This window comes from Sapajus apella, unplaced genomic scaffold (genome assembly GCF_009761245.1).
Source record: "Sapajus apella isolate SASKATOON/1434 unplaced genomic scaffold, GSC_monkey_1.0 scaffold68, whole genome shotgun sequence".
In the NCBI taxonomy this organism is placed as follows: Eukaryota; Metazoa; Chordata; class Mammalia; order Primates; family Cebidae; genus Sapajus; species Sapajus apella.
Window position 1 is genome coordinate 2,760,998 of NW_022437008.1, and position 16,176 is coordinate 2,777,173.

Sequence of the window (16,176 nt, forward strand, 5' to 3'; positions counted from 1 at the left end):
TGCTTTGTCCTCAGCACAGGCCTGGCCCAGTACAGGGGCTCAGCAGTCAATTGGTGGTTAAGAGCCGACTGCCCAGTCCTAGGCACTGGCTCTACTACTCCAAGCTGTGTGCCCCTGGACAAGTTTACTCAACCTCTCTGGGCCTCGGTGTCCTCATCTGCAAACAGGGGGTAGTGATAGTCCCTGCCTCCTGGGAATGTTGAACAAGTGAATAAGATAACACACGTAAAACATTTACAACAGTGACTGGTGCCCAGTGGGGCCTCACCGCAGGCTTGCTGCTGTTATCATTATTGCCATTCTTGCTGCCGAATGATGCATGAATGAATGAAGAAATAAACTACAGAGGATGCTGGGCATGGTCCCCTTTGCAGAGCAAATGTGCTAGTCTTACTTCTCCAGGGCTGGGGGTGGGGAGCCTGATGGGCTGTTACTGTCTGATGACAGGTCTGCCTTTCCCATGGACTGGGAGACCCAGGAGGGCAGGGCCTGGGCCCATCTTAGCCACCCCGTCCCCAGCCTCGCCCAGCACAAGGTAAGGTATGGCAGAAAGGGCAGCTGAGCGAAGATACGGTGCCAGGGGACCTCCACGGACGCAGGTACACCCAGGTACTTCCAGGGTCACCCAGAGTGACTGAGTGAGGCACAGCCTCACGGAAACTGCCCCCCATGCAAGCCAGACCCAAGGAACGTGCTCCCACAGAGAGGCTCAGGGACCTACGCTCAGACACCTGCACGTCCCCAGCAGACAGGCACACACATGTGGAAACTCGGTGACCCAGCCACAGCCCCCAGAAAGATACGGCCTTCACACGTGTTCAGGCTGGCTCCAGTGGCCAGGCGGTGGACCCTTGTTCCCCTGAATCCAGTCTGGTCCTCCCTCTCCCCTCCCTCCTGAGGCCTGGCCAGCTCACCTCCACCACGCTCTTTCCCATTTCCTGGGCCACCCTCCACAGGGCAGGCCTGTGGACAGACAGGCTTCCTGCTGGGAGAGGAGAGTAGATCCAGGGCTCCCCAGGCCCTCGACGTAAGCACTCACTGAGGAGAACTGGCTGGGTGCTGTGCTCCAGCCTCCGGGGCGGCGGTGACGCGGCCAGGAGTTGAGCCTCCTCTGCGGCTTCCACCCACGGAGGGCGGGAGGGAGGCGGGGCTGAGCCTGGGGCCCTGGTGGGTGGGCCTGGGCCACGTGGCCCACAGCTGCCAGGACAGAGAGCAGGGTTGGGCGGGGACCCCAGGACAGCCTACGCTTCAGCAGGGTCGGTCTCCCACCAACAGGCACAGCCTGCCTCACCCCCCCAGGCCAGGCGAGGTGCCAGGAGCCGGAGGCAGTGAGTACACAGCCAGGCTGAGTGCCTGTGAGGCCGGCCAGGCAGCTAAGGGGCAGCCAGGTTTGAAGCAAGGAACTGGGGTGTGTGCCTGGGGGCAGCTGGGGAGTGACAGGGCCACTAGGTACAGGATGCAGCCCCGGGGAGAGGGTGGGTGGGCTCTGATGCGGAGGCAGAACTGGAAAGCTGGAGCCAACTTTTCTTCCACACCGACCAGCTGGGATTCCGGCAAATGCCCAGCATGGGCTAGAGGAAAGGGGCCACTCTGCCCCTGTCACCCACGAGGAGGAATCTGAGACTCAGCCTGACCGGGGAAGGGGCGAGGTCAGGGGAGACCACGGTGAAGCCCCCACATCACCATCTGGAGGTGTGGATGGCAGAAAAAGGAGGGAGGGAGGCCTGGGAGGTGGAACTCCATGCTGGTGCCATCGCACCGGGATGAAACTAACCCTGCTGAAAACAGGCAGCTCAACGCAACAGGACCCACTCTGGGCCAGGCCCTGCTCTTGCCACAGGTGTGGGCTCAGGCGCTTTGCCTCACCGCTGCCCTAAATGGGGCAGGTCCTTCAGCAAGGCCCCTTTCATCATGGAGGAAGCTGAGGCCGGGAGCGATGCAGTGACTTGACGCCCATGGGGAGGTCAGCGCGGGGACTCCCAGGCAGGGTATCAGTCCTGGTGTCTGTGCCCTTAACCAGCTGCTCCGAGCATGAACCTGGCGTGATCATAACCCCCATTCTGGAACAGGAGAAAAAGACGCTCCGCCCACACCCCTCCCTCCCCTTCCAATCCTACCTCCTGTGCAAAGGCTGGCCCTAGGCAGAGCTCACAGGTGTAACTGTTTCTCCTGCGAACACCATCTGCTCCCCCAGCCCCCTGGAGGGCTCCCCGGTTCATCCCTTCTCATCCTCCGGCCCCACCTCAGGCACCTGCTCCTCCAGGAAGCCCTGCCTGCCACCCCAGGCTGGGTCAGGTATCCCCCGGGCTCCACCCTAGCCCTGCCCACTCCGCCCTGCACCTCCTCACGCCAGCCCTGGCCACCCAGGCGGTCGCTGTCTGCAGCCTGCCTGCCTCTCATTCATTCACACCGTTACTGAGCTCCAGGCACACACCAGGCACGCCTGTGGGAGGCCCTGAGAATTCAGCACTGAACTAACTCCACAAAACTCCCTGCCCAGGGGAGCTGACATCCTAGAGGGACTCCATCAGGGGCTCCAGTCCGGTAGGTGGCAGGGACCAAGGCTGCTGGGTGCCCAGGCCATGATGGACCCAGGGACAACAGTGAGCAAGTACTCAGGCACACAGCAGACGGAGGCGCCTGGGTCCTTGCCACTGCCCTGCTCTGGCACACCCCTGTCCCCGTGGCCTACTCCCCAAGACAGATGCTATCTCACACAGATCGTGGGCTGGGAGACCAGCACTTGGGCTGAGGGCCTAGAACTCCCATCTCCACCTTCTGTCTAGCCCCTGCCCGCAATGAGGAAGGAAGTCCAAGGAGGGGCTGGGCTGGGCCCTGGACCACAGCAGGGCAGGTGTAGGGGATCCCAGAAGGCCCAGATCTCAGGCCACCGCCTCCGGGTGGGGTGAGGGTGGGGCACCTGTCGAGTAACCACCCAGAGTGGAGCCAGGTGGGGCAGCTCTGCAAACCAGATGGGCAGGTTTTGGCTCTGGTGGGAGCAGGTGAGGACTGGACAGCTCTGGACAGCCGCAGGAAGCGAGATCCCCAGGGAGCTGCGGTGGGCGATTCTCAGTGATTCCCACTTTACCACATCTGCGCCCATCTACCCCTTTTCCTTCCTTTCCTTCTCTGTCTCTGTCTCTATAAGACAGTCATATGGTTCAAAAGCCAAAAGGCACCAAAGGGTGAACTGTGACAGGACGTCCTCCTCCCACCCAGGCCCAGCTCATCAGCCCTGGACGCAACCCCTACTAGACTTTTGGGGTTTTTTTTCCCTTTCCGAGAAATCCGACATGGGTCTATGGGTACACACATGATTAGCCGCTTTCTTAAAAAAACAGAAATGGCAGCTGTATAACATGCAAATATTCCCTACTTTGCTCTTCTTGAAAACATTCTGTGGCTCTCCCACGCTGCTGGCACTTGGGAGGAGCTTGGCAGCATCCAGGGGAGGCGGGGACACATGCTGGACCGGGCAAGAGCTCTCCTGGGTACACACCCCAGCATGAGGCAGGCCCATGGGCAGGGAGCACGTGCGGGAAGAGACTGGAAACAGGACACACGCTTGTCCCCAGGAGGTGGTGAATGAAGGGTGACCTACTGGCTCCATGGCAGTGCACGACAGGGAGAATGAATGAATGACTGCAGCTACACGTGCATGAGCATCAAAGAAGAGGCCACACGGAAGAAAACAACACACTCCATCCTCCGACCTCAGGCTTCAAAACCAGGTGAAAGGAAACTGCTTCATGCTGCATATGGAGCTGGCAAACCGAGAGAAAAGCAGGCACGTGATGACCTCAAAAGTCAGGAGACTTGACCCAGCACGGTGGCTCATACCTGTAATCCCAGCATTTTGGGAGGCCGGGGTAGGAACACTACTTGAGGCCAGGAGTTTGAGACCAGCCTGGCCAACATTGTGAAATCCCAACTCTTAGTTTTGTGAAAAACACAAAAACTAAGGCTGGGCGAGGTGGCTCATGCCTGTAATCCCTGCATTTTGGGAGGCCGAGGCGGGTGGATCACCTGAGGTCAGGAGATTGAGACCAGCCTGACCAACATGGTGAAACCCCAACTCTACTAAAAGTACAAAAATTAGCTGGGTGTGCTGGCGGATGCCTGTAATCCCAGCTGCTCAGGAGGCTGAGGCAGGAGAATCACTTGAGCCCATGAGGCAGAGGTTGCAGTGAGCTGCGATGGCACCCCTGCACTTAAGCCTGGGAGACAGAGTGAGACTCCATCTCAAACATGCGCGCGCACACACACACACACACACACACACACACCAGCCCGGTGTGGTGGCACATGCCTGCAATTCCAGCTACTCGGGAGGCTGAGGTACAAGAATTGCTTGAACCTAGGAGGCGGAGGTTGCAGTGAGCCGAGATTGCGCCACTGCACTTCAGCCTGGGTGATGGAGTGAGACTCTGTGTCAAAAAAAAAAAAAAAAAATTAAAATTTTAAAAAGAGTGGCTGCTTCTGAGGAAGGGAGGGACTAGGCTTTTGGGGGTTGGGGGAGGCTGCACCATCTGTTTCTTCACCTGGAGGGTGGCTACATATATTCTTCCCTTTATAGTAATTGGTTTTGCTATACATTTATGTTTTATGTAATTTTCAGTGTGTATCCTAACAATTTATAATTATGATTTTAAAGAAAAAAATATATATATATATTTACAGTTGTCCCTACGCAGCTGAGGAGATTGCCTCCAGAACCCCCACAGGGGTACCACATCCAGGGATGCTCATGTCCCTCGGTCAGCCCTCCATAACCTCGGATGGAAAAGCCGGCCCTCCATAGTACATTTTCAGTCCTTGGTTAGTTGAATTGGTGGGTGCAGAACCCATGATCCTGAGGGTCTGTGATGCTGAGGGTAAACTATATATCCAGTAGTTCCCCTTATCTGCAGGGCATGTGTTCCAAGGCCCCCAATGGATGCCAGAAACTGTGGACATCGAACCCAACTGCCATCAGCTGCAACATGTTTCAGAAGTTCCTGTCTTCCACCCCCAAATCTAATGCCTTTTCCATCTTAACCAAGCACTTATGCCCTGTGGCTGTAGCTTTTGCAGTCTGAGGTGTGACAGGAAGCCTAGCACAAATTCTTTCCCTTCTTCACAATTTCATGGATAAAAGGTTCATTCTTGCCAGGCGTGGTGGCTCATGCCTGTAATCCCAGCATTTTAGGAGGCCGAGGTGGGTGGACTGCTTGAGGTCAGAAGTTTGAGACCAGACTGGCCAACATGGTGAAACCCTGTCTCCACTAAAAATACAAAAATGAGCCAGGTGTGGTGGTGCACACCTGTAATCTCAGTTACTTGGGAGGGTGAGGTGGGAGAATCGCTTGAGACCAGGAGTCAGAGGTTGCGGTGAGCTGAGATGGTGCCACTGCACTCCAGCCTGGATGACAGAGCATGAGTCCATCTCAAAAAAATACAAATAAATAAAGAAAATGAATGAACTGGTTATTTCTGGAATTTTCCATGCACTTTCGGGCCGTGGTTGATCCCGGGTAACTGAAGCCACAGACGCGCTGCATACGTGTGTGTGTCTTGGTGATCGTCCCCTGCCTTGATCTTGGCGGAGCCCCACCTGGCTGCCTTGGCAGCTGTGTGGAAGGCTGTGATGTCTGCAGCTGGTCCCCACAGGGCCAGGCTGGTGGTTTCCTGCCTTTTGCTCTTATAAACGGTGCAGCAGCACTCACTGTGTGCAGCTCTTCTTTCACGGGTGTGCAAGTATGTCTGTGGGTAAATAACCAGCAAAGTTCACCACTGCCGAGTGGCCCTGCGTGAGGGCTGTCCCCGCTCACAGCCCCTTGGCAGAGCCCAGGGCCTGTCTCCCCTCGGCCTTGCAGCACGTGTGTGGCCAGTCTCTCTGATCTTTACTGATATGTGAGGTCTGGCCCCCCCTCAGCCTAGCTTTCATTTGTATTTTTCTATTTAGTAGGGCTGAGCATCTTTCATACGTATAAAAGCCATCAGAATGTCCTCTTCCGCTAAGTGTCTATTCAAAGCCTTTGCCTTTTTCTGCTAGGTCAGGGAGACCTTTGTAAAACTAATCTGATTGTATCCTCTCCTGCTAAAAACCTCCTCGGCCAGCAGAGCTAAAGCCATCTCCTCACTGGGGTCAGGCCGACCTCTCTGTCCCCATTTCTGCACACTCTCCGCCCCCAATCACCTGCTCCCAACACACACAACCTCCTTCCGAGGTTCACGGAGTCCACTGACAGAAATCCAATGTGAGTCTATCACGTGCCGCCCGGGGGGCGGGAAGTGCAGCGTGGGTCCCACCCCATCAGACTTATAGTCAAGCACCACTCCAAAATATGTAAAAGTCCAGGCCAGGTGCGGTGACTCAGGCCCGTAATCCCAGCACTTTGGGAGGCCGAGGCGGGCGGATCACCTGAGGTCAGGAGTTCGAGACCAGCCTGACCAACATGGAGAAACCCCACCTCTACTAAAAAAATACAAAAATTAGCCGGGTGTGGTGGCACATGCCTGTAATCCCAGCTACTCGGGAAGCTGAGGCAGGAGAACTGCTTGAACCCTGGAGGCAGAGGTTGTGGGGAGCCAAGATCACACCACTGCACTCCAGCCTGGGCAACAAGACTGAAATTCTGTCTCAAAAAAAAAGTGCAAGTCAGCCGGGCGCAGTGGCTCAAGCCTGTAATCCCAGCACTTTGGGAGGCTGAGGCGGGTAGATCACGAGGTCAAGAGATCGAGACCATCCTGGTCAACATGGTGAAACCCCATCTCTACTAAAAATACAAAAACATTAGCTGGGCATGGTGGCGCGTGCCTGTAATCCCAGCTACTCAGGAGGCTGAGGCAGGAGAACTGCCTGAACCCAGGACGCGGAGGTTACGGTGAGCCGAGATCACGCCATTGCACTCCAGCCTGGGTAACAAGAGTGAAACTCCGTCTCAAAAAAAAAAAAAAAAAAAGTGCAAGTCCAGCTGACGCAAGCTGGCTGGAGGGAAGGGTGGGTAGCAGGCCTGACGGTACGGTGTGGCAGAGGCAGATGGTTGGAGAGCAAGGGGAGACAAGGTGGGTGCTGAACACAGGCCTGGGTTTTTATATTTTTAAAATATTTATTTATTTAGAGACAAGGTCTCATCATGTTGCCCATGCTGGTCTCGAACTCCTGAGCTGAAGCCATCTGCTGACCTCGGCCTCCTCAAGTGCCGTGATTACAGGTGGGAGCCAGGCCTGGGTTTTGCAGATATAACTTTGGTTGCCCTGTGAAGGACGGGATCAAGGGACCTGAGTGGGTGTGAGGATGAGTGACAAGGAGGTAGTGATGCTCCAGCAACTGACGAGGCAGTCAGGACAGCAGGAGCAGGAAGGAGGGGGACAGGCCTGGGCTGTGTCTACCAAGAAAAGGCAACACTCGCTTTTGAGTCAGACACTGGGGCTGAGGATGAGGTAGTGTCAAGGGTGACTCTGAACCTGGACCCACCACAGTGCCATCTTCTACCAGGGGAACCTTAGAGAAGCTCGAAAATGCCAGGCCCCAGAGCCCTTTTTTCAAGAGCTCAGTCTTGAAAAAGAAAAAAAAAGAGAGAGAGAGAGAGAAAGCCAGAGGAATCTCTCTCCCCACGCTTGAGGCTTGCTGCAGCAAGAAACCTAGATGGGGTGGGACGGTCACACCAACAGAGCAGCAGAACAGGACAGAGAGCCCAGAAACAGACCCACACAAACACACCTCGCTGGCTTCTCGAAACTTATTTTTATTATGGCAAAATATACATCACATTTATCATTGTCAACCATCTGTAACTATACAATTCTGTGGCATTAAATACATCCACAGCTGGGCGCGGTGGCTCCCACCTGTAATCCCAGCACTTTGGGAGTCTGAGGCGGGCGGATCATGAGGTCAGGAGTTTGAGACCAGCCTGACAACATGGTGAAACCCAGACTCTACTAAAAATACAAAAATTAGCTGGGCGTGGTGGCACGTGCCTATAACCCCAGCTACTCAGGAGGCCGAGGCAGGAGAATCACTTGAACTGGGTAGGCGGAGGTTGAAGTGAGCTGAGATCATGCCATTGCACTCCAGCCTGGGCGACAGAATGAGATTCTGTCTCAAAAAAAAAAAAAAGAGAGAGAGAGAATAGATAAAGATTTCATATGAGAACCTGGGCGGGGAGGGAAGCTAAGAAAAAAAGAACAGTGAAAACTCAAAACTCAACAGCCAAAACAAAAAAAAACAGAAAACCAAACAATCCAATAAGAAGAGGAGCAGAAGACTTGAAGAGACATTTCACCGAAGAGGACACACAGATGGCAGATAAGCACATGAAAAGATAATCAACATCATTAGCCATTAGAGAAATGCAAATTAAAGCCACAATGAGTTATCACTGCACACTTATTAGAAGAGCCAAAATAAAAAATAGTGACAACACCGAATGCCGATGAGGATGCAGGGAACCTGGATCCCTCAAACGCCGCTGGTGATAACATGATACAGCCACTCTAGAAAACGGTTTGATGCTTTCCTTAAAACATGTAACTGCCACACTGCCCAGCAACTGTACTTCCAGGTATTGGTCCCGGAGAAACAAAAATTGACATTGACATGAAACCCCATTTGTCAAGGTTTACAGCGGCTTTGTTTGTAATAGCCAAAAAATTAGGAAAAACCCAGATGTCCTCCAATGGGAAATGGTTAAGCAAACAGCAGGGCGTCCAGACCACGGAATACTACTCAGAGTCAGGATCAACACAACAATCTGGATGCATCTCCAGAGAATCATGCTGAGGGGGTAAAGTCAACGCAAAAAGGGCGCATACTGGCTGGCTCCATTTACATAACATTCTTGAACTGACAAAATCGTAACAATGGGAAAATAGAGGAGTGGTTGCCAGAGGTTAGGAATGGGCAGGGGGAGGGTGTAGCTCTAAGAAGGTATTAGCAGGGATCCTTGTGATGGAATGGATGCTCTGTTCCTTGACTGTATCAGTGTCAATCAACACCCTGGTATCTGGTACTGCAGTCTTGTAAGACGTAACCACTGGGGGAAACTGGGCAAAGGTGCGCCAGACCTCCTCTCTGTATTATTTCTTTCTTTTCTCTTTTTCTTTCTTTTGGCAACAGAGCCTTACTGTGTCGTCCAGGCTGCAATGCAGTGGTGCTGCAACAGCTCACAGCAGCTGCAACCTCCCAGGCTCAAGTGATCCACCTCAGCCTCCCAGGTAGCTGGGACTCCAGGTGCGCACCATCACAGCCAGATAAGTATTTCTATTTTGTGAAGAGATGGTGTCTCCCCATGTTGCCCAGGCTGATCTTGAACTCCTAGGCTCAAATGATCCTCCCACCTTGGCCTCCCAAAATGGGAGCGGAATTATAGGCGTGAGCCACCGTGCCGGACACTCTGAGTTATTTCTTACAACTGTATGAGAATCTACAATGGTCTCAGAATTTCAAGTTTTCTTTAAAATAGTAAGGATTTGGCTAGGCAAGGTGGTTCACTCCTGTGCACTTTGGGAGGCTGAGGCAGGCGGATCACGAGGTCAGGAGTTTGAGACCAGCTTGACCAACGTGGTGAAATCCCGTCTCTACTGAAAATACAAAAATTAGCTGGGCTTGGTGGCAGGCTCCTGTGATCCCAGCTACTCAGGAGGCTTAGGCAGGAGAATCACTTGAACCCAGGAGGTGGAGGTTGCAGTGAGCTGAGATCGTGCCACTGTACTCCAGCCTGGGTGACAGGGTGAGACTCTGTGTCAAAATATAAATAAATAAATAGGAAAAAAAAACAGTAATGATTTATTTAAAATACCAGATCCTCTCCCATCTGAAGGCAGGACCTCAGCCTGACAGGGTGGTGGCTGACAGGGTGGACTCAGAGGGGGCAAAAAGTATTATCCACAAAAACGAATGAACGAACGGCAAGCATGACAACGGCACTAACAGCTAAGGCTCAGAGAGGTCTCCACACGCTAGCTTCTGCGAGTGCTTTACATGGATGAAATAACCCTTACACAACTCCATGTTACAAATGGAGAAACTGAGGCCAGCAGAGGCAGGGCAGGGGTCAACACATGCCCAAGGCCACCCAGCTAGAAGGTGGCAGAGCTGAGTGGCAAACCCAGGCCAGCCAGATACAGAGCCTTCGACAGTAATCTCCCCGACAGAGGGCCTCCCCAAGAAAGGCTGTGTAAGCCTGGGTAACGTGGGGAGTGGGGTGGGGAGTGGGCGGAAAGGGTAGGGGAAGAGAAGAGGCCCTCCTGCCTGCAGCTCCCAATCGGGGCCCTCCTCCAGAGAGGGCTCCTCTGTGGTGCACAGACCCAGGCGGCACCAGTGCCCCGTTATACCTTATATAAGCTCAGGGACAGTCAGGCGCGGTGGCTCACACCTGTAATCCCAGCACTTTTGGAGGCCGATGTCAGCGGATCACCTGAAGTCGGGAGTTCGAGACCAGCCTAATCAACATGGAGAAACCCCATCTCTACTACAGATATAAAAAATCAGCCAGACGTGATGGTGCATGCTTGTAATCCCAGCTACCCTGGAGGCTGAGGCAGGAGAACTGCTTAAACCTGGGAGGTGGAGGTTGCCCTGAGCCGAGATCACGACATTGCGCTCCAGCCTGGGCCACAAGAGCGAAACTCTGCCTCAAAAATATATAAAAAAAAAAAAGTTCAGAGAGGGCCCCTGCACATCACAGCTGCAACTGAGTCCGATGTGGTGCCCTAGGAAGCCAATGGCGATCTCCCACTTCCACTGGAGGTGGCTGCTTCAAATCCAGGTGGAGCAGGGAGGCTGCGGGCCTGGGTGAGAGGAGCCCAGAGCATCCTCCTGGGGCTTCTCCAGAACAGAGCTCCTTCCTCTGGCCATAGGTGGGGGGTGCCCTGACCCCTGCTGGGAATCATTTCTCCTGGCACAGAGCTTCATTACTCCACCCAGAGAAATCTCAAGAACCAAATATTGAGAGAGGAGCAGCCAAGTGCTGCTGGCCTTGTACCATTTACATGCAGTTTCAAATCCTGCAGAGCAATTCTGCACAGACATGGGGCCAGTGAGGCTGGGGTCCCTGGGGGAGGCACCTGGTGGCCGCACCCACAAGTGTTTCGTGTTTGAGCTGGGCAGCGGGCCCCAGAGTGGTCAGAAGGCGATTCTCTATTCTCATGCGGGTGTCTGAAATCTTTCACAATTCACCAAAAAAGAGGTAGCGATGAAAAGGGAGGAGAATGTGTTTGTGAGTACTGGGAAGGGCAGGTGGAGGAGAGGCTTGCAGGGAGCTGGTGATGCCTGTCTTCTTGATCTGGGTGGTGGTGTCACGGCTGTTTGCTTTATAACGATTCATTAAACTGAACATGGAGGTTTTAGCACTTTTCTGTACACATGTCAGATTTCACACCACCATGCAGGAAACACCCAGAGAGCGATCCTGACAACTGAATGCTCTCTCTGCATTTGCATGTGTCTGCAAACAGTCTCTCCTCATTGCTTTACTGTCTCTCTCTTTACCATGAGCACAAGTGCACGCGCGCACACACACACACACACACACTCTCTCTCTCTCTCTCTCTCTGTCTCACTTCCTAAAGCCGTAACTTCCACCATAACCACAGCAGCTGCCTCCGGCCCTCGCAGCTCCTGGCTGGTTTCCTGCAAGAAAGACAAAGGCCTGGAAGCAGCCGGCCCCTGAGCCCGTGGACTCAGGCCACGGCAGCCAGGTCTCTCTGAATACCAGGCACTCGTAATCCAGCTCAATCGCTGTCCCCAGGAAGCCCTTCTGGCTTTGGGAAAGAACCCGGTCCAGCACGTCCCTGCCCTGGGGCACCACAGCTGGTCACCCACCCCGAGTGGAAAGAGTTATTATTAAAGATTAAGTCAAACTTCCCCGTGGCAGGAACCGCTTCTGGCTCATCTGTGCCTTGTGCTGGAGACACAGGACAGCAGCGAGATCACTACGAAGTGTTACGTGCAGGCTCCATCCTGGTGCAAAACAAGGCGGCGAGGAGGGTGCTGTTCACACCCTATTTTTGCAGAGGAGGAGAGCGAAGCGCAGAGGGAAGATGTGCCAGCCCTCAGTCCCACGGTGAGTGTATCAGAACCAGGATGCCGCGGCAGTTCTTACCTGGGCCAAAGTCCACTCACTTAACCACGTGGATTCTCCTATCCTTCCTATCTATCTGTCTGTCTGTCTGTCTGTCTGTCTATCTAATCTATCTCTATCTATCTATGTCTCTATCTCCTCTCTCCCTATCTCTAACTAATCTATCTCTCTATCTAATCTATCTCTATCTTATCTATGTCTCTGTCTCCTATCTCTATCTCTCCTCTATCTATCTATCTATCTATCTATCTATCTATCTATCTATCTATCTATCTGTCTACCTTGAGGCAGGGTCTTCTCTCTCTCTCTCTCTCTCTCTCGCTCGCTCTCTCTCCCTCTCCCTCTCCCTCTCCCTCTCTCTCCATCCACCCATCTTGAGAGTCTTGCTCTGTCAGCCAGGCTGGAGAGCAGTGGTGCATTCATAGCTCACTACAGCCTCCAACTCCTGGGCTCAAGCAATCCTCCCACCTCAGTCTCCTGAGTAGCTGGAACCACAGGTACATGCCACTATGCCCTTTTAAATTTTAAATAATGTTAAAATTATTTAGAAACAATCATTTTTAAATCGTTTTGTAGAGAGGTCTCACTACAGCCCAGGCTGGTCTCAGACTCCCGGGCTCACGTGATCTGCCCACCTCAGCCTCTCAGCCTCCCAGACTGCTGGGATGTGAGCCACTGTGCCCAGTCACACTCTTCTTTCATTCGTTCATGCACTCAACAATTCTCTTTTTTTTTTTTTTTTAAAGACAGAGTCTTGCTCTGTCACCCAGGATGGCATGCAGGGGTGCTATCTCAGCTCACTGCAACCTCTGCCTCCTGGGTTCCAGCAATTCTCCTGCCTCGGCCTCCCGAGTAGCTGGGACTACAGGTGCATGCCACTACACCTGGTTAATTTTTGTATTTTTAGTAGAGACGGGTTTTGCCATGTTGGCCAGGCTGGTCTCAAACTCCTGACCTCAGGTGATCCACCAGCCTCAGCCTCCCAATGTGCTGGGATTACAGGCCCGAGCCACTGTGCCCAGCCATTTTTTTAAATGCTTCTACCCAATGAGCAGCAATTCCTTAACATGTACTTAGCAGGTGCCAGGCACTGTTCTAGGCACTGGGGACACAGCAGTGAATAAGACAAGAGTCCCTGCCTTCCTGGAGCTGACATTCTAGTGGGGACACTAGACAATACACAAGTAAACCTGTGGGAGAAGAGACAGAGTGACAAGGTGCCCTTTCAGAGGGCACAGTTGGGGAGGTCTCTAAGGGGGTGGCATCTGAGCAAAGGGATGCAGGTGAGGAAGCCACATGGAGAAGCCGGGATCAGCACTGAGGGTGGAGGGCATGGTCAGCGCGGAGGCCCTAGGACTGGAAGCCGAGTGGCTAGAAGGGAGCAGGGAATGGAGCAGCTGAAGTCAAGGAGGTTTATATTAAAATGCAGAAGTGGAAGTGCAGCTCCCAGAGGACCAGTCATTGGGATGTACAGGCCCAAGGGACTTACAGCCACCATCATGCTGTCAAGAAGGAAGCAGGTGGAGAGGCTGAGAAAGCCACCCAGGGTGACACGGTGGCCAAGGGCAGAGCTGGGGTGGGAGACCACTCTGCCCTGAAGGTATAACCGGCAGGCAATGCAGAAGGGGTTGGGTGGGGGGGCAGCTCTCAGCTGGGGGCCTGCAGCCCTAGCAAAGCAGGAGCCTGAGGACCACATGTTCACACCACTGGTTTACTTGAAGCCGGGCACCCAGCCCTTCGCTCCCAGGTCCCCGGGCAGGGAAGGGGGTCCCAAGCCTTGGTCCCTCAGTCCCTCCTGCCCTACTTCTGCTGGATCTGGGAGTGACTCCAGAGTGTTTTCTTTAATCCACTCGCTTTTTAAAAAAAGATTTAACTTTTATTTTAAAAGTTAACTTGAGCCGGGTGCAGTAGCTTATGCCTGTAAACCCAGCACTTTGGGCGGCCGAGGCGGGCGGATCACCTAAGGTCAGGAGTTCAAGGCCAGCCTGGCCAACATGGGGAAACCCCATCTCTACTAAAAAATACAAAAATTAGCCGGGTGTGGTGGCATGTGCCTATAATCCCCGCTACTCGGGAGGCTGAGGCAGGAGAATCGCTTGAACCCAGGAGGCGGAGGTTGCAGAGAGCGAAGATTGCACCACTGCATTCCAGCCTGGGCTACAGAGTAAGATTCTGGCTCAAAAGAAAAAAAAATAGAAAAGAAAAGGGATTATAAGACAACTGGGGAAGAGTGAGGAGACTGAGGCAGGTTTTTTTTAGAAAGGTGTGGAATATTTCTGGCTACATGACATTTGGGATTTTCTCTGAAATAGTCAGGGAGGTGAGGCGTGCAGGCACAGGTGACAAGGCCTGGTCATGGCTGCTACCTGCTAAGCTGCTGCCAGGGACCCGGGGTGGACACGAGACCATTCTTCTGAGTATATGTGTGAACATTTCCACGATACAAAAATGTTCAACATTTTACCAGGGGAAATGTGGCCTCACTGAAATTATGGGATCCATAATTCCTGACAAGGAATTGCTTTGTCAGGAATTATGGATCACTCACCCTGTGAATCCTAATTACTAAGTCCGCACACACATCCTGCCTCACTAATAAGTGTAATGGTAGTAAGAGTACTAGTAACCAGAATGCCATAATGACAGCAGCCCTGGTCTGAGCATCGCACAGCGGACTCACTTCATCCCCCCAGCAACCCCAGCAGGCAGCAGGAATCATTCTTCTCCTGCTCCAGATGTGGGAACTCAGAACCATCTGAGGCTCAGGGCCTCGCCCCGGGTCAGAGGCTGCGGTGCCGGAGCAGGGAGAGGCCAGAGGGGAGCTGGATTCCTGAGCCCTTCCCTGGGGCGGGGAAGGGGTAGAGGGAGAGGAGGCAAGGGGAGCCCTCAGCCCTCCGTTGAGTGGGGACAGACGGGACCACTGGCTATCATTCCCCCATTCCCATAAAATAATAAAGGCTCTTGCAATGCAATACTCGCCTTTTTAGGAAAAACCTTTACTGCAATTAAACTACTGGGCGGCAGGCAGTCCTACCCACAGGAGCTGAAATGTTAACTGGCAGTAGAGGACTGCCGGGCCCGTGGAGGGGCTGGTGTCGCAGGGCATGTCAGAGCCTGCTGGCGGGGACAGTCCTCCCGGCAAGCTTGCAGAGTTGGCCCTAGCCACCCTCTGACTGTCATTCAGATGGTGTGCTGCCCCTAGCCTGGACTCCAGGTGTCAGGAGCTGTAAGGGAGGCCAGCGCGGTGACATCAGCATCCTTCCCCTCAGAAGGACGTCCTGGGCCTGCAGAACCCATCTCCACTCTGTGGCTTCAGCCAGATTCTGCCTCAAAACACAGAAATCTGGGACGTTGCCGGGTGCGGTGACTCACGTCTGCAATCACACCACTTTGGGAGGCTGAGGCAGGTCGGGAGTTTGAGACCAGCCTGACCAACATGGTGAAACCCCGTCTCTACCAAAAATACCAAAAAAAAAATTAGCCAGGCATGGTGGTGGACACCTGTAATCCCAGCTGCTCGGGAGGCTGAGGCAGGAGAATCGCTTGAACCTGGGAGGCGGAGGTCGCAGTGAGCCGAGACTGTGCTACTGCACGCGAGCCTGGGCAACAGAGTGAGCCTCCGTCTCAAAAAATAAAAATAAAAAAGAAAGAAAGAAAAAAAATCTGGGAAGTTTCTGCCAGGGGAGGAGGGAAGCTGAAATGCAGGGGGGGGGGGGGGGAGGGAGATAAGAGGCAGAGAAGCAGGGAGGGAGGCAGGAGTGAAATGGAGGAGGCCCAGACAGACATCTGACAGACCAGAAATGGGAAGATAAGACAGCGACAAGAAGCTGCAATGCCCACTCGGAGGCCTTTGCTGGGCCTCAGTTGCCTCGTCTGGAACACAGGAATCATAGCCACACGTCCCTGTGGCATGCCGTGACTTAACCCCTCCATGTCAGAAGCCTGGAAAAGCACCCAGAACACGCCAAAAGCTAAAACACGTTGTTGCCATTCCTGCAAGCTGGTAGCTCTCACCCTGGCTCGGAAGCGTGTTAGGGGAGCATTGAAAACCCCAGGCCCGGACCCCACAGCTGGAGAGTCAGCTTCGCACAGTCCGGCTTGGGCCCTT

The 16,176-nt window shown here is 53.6% G+C and overlaps 1 protein-coding gene across 3 annotated transcripts in view; it reads right to left on the bottom strand.

Moving 5' to 3' along the window:
• PAK4 (p21 (RAC1) activated kinase 4) overlaps nucleotides 1-16,176 on the bottom strand; it is a 47,816-nt gene that overhangs the window by 17,851 nt on the left and 13,789 nt on the right. Inside the window, exon 1 of one of the 3 annotated variants that reach the window (XM_032248843.1) lies at nucleotides 915-1,056. The exons of the other annotated variants lie outside the window; for them this stretch is intronic. The gene's annotated coding sequence lies outside the window, so the exon portion shown is untranslated. Of the gene's footprint in view, nucleotides 1-914; nucleotides 1,057-16,176 lie in introns of those variants that run through there. 3 annotated transcript variants of the gene reach the window in all.